The sequence below is a fragment of the Amia ocellicauda genome, chromosome 4, assembly GCF_036373705.1.
Source record: "Amia ocellicauda isolate fAmiCal2 chromosome 4, fAmiCal2.hap1, whole genome shotgun sequence".
Lineage (NCBI taxonomy): Eukaryota > Metazoa > Chordata > Actinopteri > Amiiformes > Amiidae > Amia > Amia ocellicauda.
The window spans coordinates 28,944,220-28,951,996 of record NC_089853.1 but is presented as its reverse complement, the minus strand read 5'-3'; positions in this window follow the sequence as shown (position 1 = coordinate 28,951,996).

The window sequence follows — 7,777 nt, the reverse complement described above, 5'->3', positions numbered from 1 at the left end:
TCTGACTGAACAGCATCTAGGAGAATGATGCTTTGATGAATACAGTTCACCTCTAATTTAATGCCAGTTAACATCACAACTGTTTATTTTTAAAAGCATGAGAACCCCTCGTCAGGGCTGCCAAAGCTGTCATCGGGCAACCAGACTAAGTCAACACACATCGCGAATTTGAAATGCAGCAGCTTTTCTGCTTGGCTACGTACAAAAGGGTACTTCGGTGCGGAGTGTCTCGATTTTAGCTTTTAATAAGAAACCTATTGTTTCTGCTTTTCCATGTCAGTCTTTTCTGTCGACTTGTTTGCAAGCCGGTGATTTAGGATACGGTGATGCGCACAGGCTGTGGGTTGTGTGCTTCTCTGTGCCTTCCCTCTGGAGAGAGCACAGGTAGAGCTCGCCGCAGGTCTCGTCCCCCCCACACACACGTCTGTGCTGGCAGCCGCTCTCAGCTGGAGAAGCTTGGGAGGCAACGCTGAGATATTAAAGCATATTTCGCAGTGCTCCAAGCAATCAGTGCAAACCCGATCTGGCATATGCTGGAGTAATCCTCCAGCCATTTAATCTTTCTTGAAGTAATAGGTTTTGTTGCTTACTGCGATCAGTTTAATTCCGCCAGTGTTTTCTTATGCAGCAGTAATCCCTGTAATCCCTGAGTTTGGCTGCTGAGAGGTTTAATCCTTTACTCACTGGTGAGATGAGAGGGTATGAGATGCAAGTTATATCCTCCTGATGGCTTACCGGGGGAACTTAACATAAAGTAGCCTCATCCTCTCTGGTCTATAGTGGACCCAATCAGGCGCATTATATTGTGTGTCTGTGCTGTTGTTGTTCTTGTTCAGAATTACTGTGTTTTCTCACCGGGAGACCTTCAAATGCAATCAGGCTTCCTGAGTCAACTGGGAGCATAGAGGAAGTGCAGAGCATGCTGAATGCACCCACTATGTTCCCTGATGGTTCTTGATGGGAGTCTGTAGGCCGTCATCTTCAAGTGAGCCACAGCTGATACCCAGCTTTCCTTTAAGTGGTCTTCCTTTTAAACAGAGAGGCCGTTGTCTGGACCACAGCTGCCTGGACACCGGTGCTCCATCTCAGTGCATCAGTCCCTCTTCACTGAGCCCACATCCCACGTGCACAGAGGATACTCGCACAAAGTATGTATGATCAGTTTATTTTCACATGTCATCTTGTGCATTGCAGGAGATATTTATAGAGAGAGAAAAGAATGAGGAAATCAACAGGTGAACAGGTGGAGTAGACCAGAATCACCCCAAATTAGAATTAAAGTGTTCTGATCAAATTTTATATCCACATTGTTTTAAGGAAAAATATTAATATATACACTCACCTAAAGGATTATTAGGAACACCTGTTCAATTTCTCATTAATGCAATTATCTAACCAACCAATCACATGGCAGTTGCTTCAATGCATTTAGGGGTGTGGTCCTGGTCAAGACAATCTCCTGAACTCCAAACTGAATGTCTGAATGGGAAAGAAAGGTGATTTAAGCAATTTTGAGCGTGGCATGGTTGTTGGTGCCAGACGGACCGGTCTGAGTATTTCACAATCTGCTCGGTTACTGGGATTTTCACGCACAACCATTTCTAGGGTTTACAAAGAATGGTGTGAAAAGGGAAAAACATCCAGTATGCGGCAGTCCTGTGGGCGAAAATGCCTTGTTGATGCTAGAGGTCAGAGGAGAATGGGCCGACTGATTCAAGCTGATAGAAGAGCAACTTTGACTGAAATAACCACTCGTTACAACCGAGGTATGCAGCAAAGCATTTGTGAAGCCACAACACTTACAACCTTGAGGCGGATGGGCTACAACAGCAGAAGACCCCACCGGGTACCACTCATCTCCACTACAAATAGGAAAAAGAGGCTCACCAAGCTCACACAAGCTCACCAAAATTGGACAGTTGAAGACTGGAAAAATGTTGCCTGGTCTGATGAGTCTCGATTTCTGTTGAGACATTCAGATGGTAGAGTCAGAATTTGGCGTAAACAGAATGAGAACATGGATCCATCATGCCTTGTTACCACTGTGCAGGCTGGTGGTGGTGGTGTAATGGTGTGGGGGATGTTTTCTTGGCACACTTTAGGCCCCTTAGTGCCAACTGGGCATCGTTTAAATGCCACGGCCTACCTGAGCATTGTTTCTGACCATGTCCATCCCTTTATCACCACCATGTACCCATCCTCTGATGGCTACTTCCAGCAGGATAATGCACCATGTCACAAAGGTCGAATCATTTCAAATTGGTTTCTTGAACATGACAATGAGTTCACTGTACTAAACTGGCCCCCACAGTCACCAGATCTCAACCCAATAGAGCATCTTTGGGATGTGGTGGAACGGGAGCTTCGTGCCCTGGATGTGCATCCCACAAATCTCCATCAACTGCAAGATGCTATCCTATCAATATGGGCCAACATTTCTAAAGAATGCTTTCAGCACCTTGTTGAATCAATGCCACGTAGAATTAAGGCAGTTCTGAAGGCGAAAGGGGGTCAAACACAGTATTAGTATGGTGTTCCTAATAATCCTTTAGGTGAGTGTACATCTACAGTATAGTATGTATCAACCAAATGTATAGGAGAATGTATGCAAAGGAGAAATAAATGGAGAAAAAGTCCAAGCTGTCAGGTGTACCTAGGAAATTCCTCAGTGCAAAATGATTTGCCATTAAAGAAACCTTTCATTTCCTGAATTTAAACACCACACACTTTTCCCACGTGGGCAAGGATGTACATCTACAACCACTATGAAATATTAATGTCATACTGTCCTATAGACACTAGCATACTAGGCATACACTGCAGGTCCTCAGTGGCTCCCACTGAAATGCAGTTACTCCAGCACTGCTGTGGGCTGCCAGTTTTTCCTGCGCTGTTTCTTGGTTTGGACCTCCAAGGCACCTAAGCAACTAATGTGAAAACCCAATCATCTCCACTCTCTGTAAAATAATCCAACTGCTTCCCCTCTCTGATTAATTGCGATTTCTTTGACAGTGAGTGACTAAGTGAGAACAAAGGAATAAGATCTAATTTTGTTCTAACTCACAGGAGATGAATTATTAGCTTCCAGAGCTGTAAGAATGTAAGAGAGAGAATAGTAGCGAGTGCCAAAGACAGGGCCTGATAAAGAGATGTTTAACCTTTATAGAGGGATTGAATTGATTTATATTGCTTATTTATACTGTCACACACAAACACACACAGCTTTGTGTGCTGCTGGGACTTATTCACAAGTCCCCACAGCACTCTGTACAGAATGAAAGAGAGCTAGATATTGTAAGCAGGAAAAGTAGATGTTTTCCCACCTGGAATCTGGGGAAAGTGACAAATCAAAATACTAACATCAAGTAGTAGCAAAGTAATAATGTCTCTCCTCCACAGAGGATGGAGAACATGGTAGTATACACTCACCTAAAGGATTATTAGGAACACCATACTAATACTGTGTTTGACCCCCTTTCGCCTTCAGAACTGCCTTAATTCTACGTGGCATTGATTCAACAAGGTGCTGAAAGCATTCTTTAGAAATGTTGGCCCATATTGATAGGATAGCATCTTGCAGTTGATGGAGATTTGTGGGATGCACATCCAGGGCACGAAGCTCCCGTTCCACCACATCCCAAAGATGCTCTATTGGGTTGAGATCTGGTGACTGTGGGGGCCAGTTTAGTACAGTGAACTCATTGTCATGTTCAAGAAACCAATTTGAAATGATTCGACCTTTGTGACATGGTGCATTATCCTGCTGGAAGTAGCCATCAGAGGATGGGCACATGGTGGTTATAAAGTGATGGACATGGTCAGAAACAATGCATAGGTAGTCCGTGGCATTTAAACGATGCCCAATTGGCACTAAGGGGCCTAAAGTGTGCCAAGAAAACATCCCCCACACCATTACACCACCACCACCAGCCTGCACAGTGGTAACAAGGCATGATGGATCCATGTTCTCATTCTGTTTACGCCAAATTCTGACTCTACCATCTGAATGTCTCAACAGAAATCGAGACTCATCAGACCAGGCAACATTTTTCCAGTCTTCAACTGTCCAATTTTGGTGAGCTTGTGCAAATTGTAGCCTCTTTTTCCTATTTGTAGTGGAGATGAGTGGTACCCGGTGGGGTCTTCTGCTGTTGTAGCCCATCCGCCTCAAGGTTGTACGTGTTGTGGCTTCACAAATGCTTTGCTGCATACCTCGGTTGTAACGAGTGGTTATTTCAGTCAAAGTTGCTCTTCTATCAGCTTGAATCAGTCGGCCCATTCTCCTCTGACCTCTAGCATCAACAAGGCATTTTCGCCCACAGGACTGCCGCATACTGGATGTTTTTCTCTTTTCACACGATTCTTTGTAAACCCTAGAAATGGTTGTGTGTGAAAATCCCAGTAACTGAGCAGATTGTGAAATACTCAGACCGGCCCGTCTGGCACCAACAACCATGCCACGCTCAAAATTGCTTAAATCACCTTTCTTTCCCATTCAGACATTCAGTTTGGAGTTCAGGAGATTGTCTTGACCAGGACCACACCCCTAAATGCATTGAAGCAACTGCCATGTGATTGGTTGATTAGATAATTGCATTCATGAGAAATTGAACAGGTGTTCCTAATAATCCTTAATGTGAGTGTATATTACCTGATATGTACTATCATATACAACAAAATGGGGAGCATAAATGTAGACATTCTTAATGTTTAACTAATACATTTTGATGAATTCAGGCATCGCCACACTTCTAGTGGGACAGAGCCCAGAAACAGTGTCCTGATGTGTAAAGGCATGGCTGTAAGCCAATATCGATGGAGATAAATAATAGCTTATTTCAGTTCTGATTCATTTACCTTTTCTCTACCAGGTTTTTATTCCCCTGTGGTGGAATTCAGCAATATAAGAGGAAAGTGTTTCTTTTCTGTCTTTGATCTTTATTGTGGTTCATTGGTGATATTAGCAGTGGTGCGGTCTTAGAAAAGGTTATGAAGATCTATGGACCATTTTTCAATCAATCAATGAGTTTGCTCAAGCATTCCCATATGTGGTAATAAGATTCCCATTTTGCAGTGCATAGAGCCATTACAATTTCTCCCCACCCCCCTCCACTCGTGTAAGCTAATATCTATACATGAGTGTAATTTGTCCTACTACTGAGGTCACAAGCTCTGGTTTGTTCGCTCGTGTGCTTCGATAAAACCTGATATAGATGGATCAATAAAGCTGAACAAGGTCTTGGATCCATCCCTGTACATCTGTAACCTTCTACATGGAGAAAAATATATATAAAAATACCGTCATCCAAAACCGTTCACTGATTGTTGTTTCTCTTTCAGGGTGATTCAGATGTACACAGGATGTTCTGTAACCCTCGATCCTTAAGGAAATGGAGTTTGACAAATGACAGGGCAACAAGGTGCCCAATAGGGCCACACATGCCCTTGTTGGGAGTAGAACCAAAATATACAATTTTGATATCTTCAGAGAACAGGCCAACCCAGAGCAGACTTTATATTCAAAAGCCACCCATTCCTCCACAGAGTGACCGAACCCAGATCCTTTTGATGGCAGAAGGGTGTTGGTCCAGGATTTCAATTCCAGTTCACTACTTCTGAGGTATCATTCCTGTAGGTATGCCATGATCACAGAACACACACTGCAGCACAAGAAATTCTGTGAGCCATCTAATTTTAAGAGCTTTGTGCGAATGCTGCTGTTTCCTGCAGAATTTCTCTCCAAACTTACAATGCACCTTTTTTTCAGCCACTGCAAGAATTATATTCAGGATAATAATGCAACTTTATTCCACATTTTGGTTATTCTAATATTAAATTCAATCTTCAGTTTCACATTTTCGGTCATTTGCTAGGGTAATAAAAGGAAACGCAGTAGCATGTTATAAGCAAGTTTATATTTCAACTGAAAATGGTGCAGCAATATTGCAACAGTGCGAGCTGTTAAGATCATCTCTTTAATGTATTGACTGCTGCACACCCTGAATAATGAATCCACATATTTTTATTCCACACAGCATCTCTTCAGTGTACCTCCACTGTAACTAAAACTCTGCAGCTGGGCCTTGTAATGCTCTGTCAAGTTCTTGTTTTAGTCAGGGTACAATATTTTTCACCAAGATTACAGTGGAACTGACGCATGAAACAATGGGACATATGAAATGTTCTTATAGAATTCTTTCACACCAAGCAACTGGGTTTCATTCAGAAGTCGAGAAGGACTCTCTCGTTGTATAAGTCATTAATTTAATTTCTGTTCTAATGTTGCAACATATCTTTTTGTTGTTTTCAAAATGGGGAGGGGGGACAGTTGTTTTTTCTTTGCACATTTATGAAAAAGACTATAGCAGTGTTTGCAGCACAATGCGTAAACTGTTGCACAATACAGCAAATACAAGTTTGAATCATTCCAGACATGAGGGCAGGAAATTCAACACCATTAGGAAATATCTAGAAATCAATCTACTGTGAAAATGTAAGCATAGCAAAAGCTGTGCAAATGTTAAAAGGAAGAAACAAACAAACATATGCATACATATATATCTGGACACTCATGTGGCATCTCTGTGGAAATGTGCTGTGACTTTGATCCCCTTTAATTCCAGTCCACTTTTTGAAAGCAGCCAGGCATCATATTTCTCTCACTGTCCATGCTGTTTCATTGTATGGTTCCCAGAAAAGAAAATGCTTCCCCGCAGTGATATTGCAGAAGTAAGAGCATATCAGACCACAGCAGAGCTGGGGAGATCTCCCCTCCCCTCAATCTGTCACCCCTGCCAGCTTCCTATTGACCTTTATTTGCAGCAGATTTCTAGCACTCAAATAATTAGCTTTTCTTATTCAAAGATAAAATTAATTTTAATCACGTGCATTTTGGAAATTCTTTTTCTTCCAACTTCCATTGTATCGGCACTCGAAAAGAACGCAGTGCTCAGGCTGCTTGAGAAGAGAAATATTACTGGAACCGCATGACATCTTGTGTTCCAATTGTGAGATTTATACTCATAAAATCACTGTGAGGCTCCAGAGAAAAAAAGAGAGAATTTTATTTCTTTGGTCTTAAATACCGTTGGCAATTTCCTAATGAATGGCGTCCCCTATGAGGGAAGCCTTTGTCTGTGACAGTCCAACTTGGGAATTGTTAACCTGTGAATTCCAGGCTTGTTTGAAATGTTTTGATCTAAATTCCTGTGCTTATTGAGAGGGGGATGGGGAGGGAGACTCAGACATTTTAATTAGCCAAAGATTTCCATGGGTTTGTACCTCTGTGGTAAAGATGGTCTTGTATTCATCCCCATTTCTTTGTATAGCATTCATGTACCAATGTGGGAGGCTCCATCCTGCCGCTGGGGAGCTTTTCTCATTTCAATGTTATTACTAGTTGATCTCCTGTTTGCCACAACTCAATTTGGATTGGAATAGATGTCAATAAAATATATGAAACTCTTAGCTTCCCTCTAGTATCATTACTACCATTTTCCCACACAGGTAAATTTAACCTAGTCTGACCTAGTCTAATATAACTGCTTTTGAAAATTCAAAAATCTCTGCCCCAGAATGTAATTTGCTGGAAGACAAAAAAATCGAAAAGGCCCTGGTCTGCCCTCATTCGTCTTGTGAGTATTTAGTAACCCATAGCTTGGTCTGTGGTTGTATCCCTTTAGCACTGTCTTTAACAATGACTACTCTGGGACCAATTTTCGGCATCTGCAGGCAATCATACACAAAGGGAGAGCTTCACTTACAGACAGCAGTTATT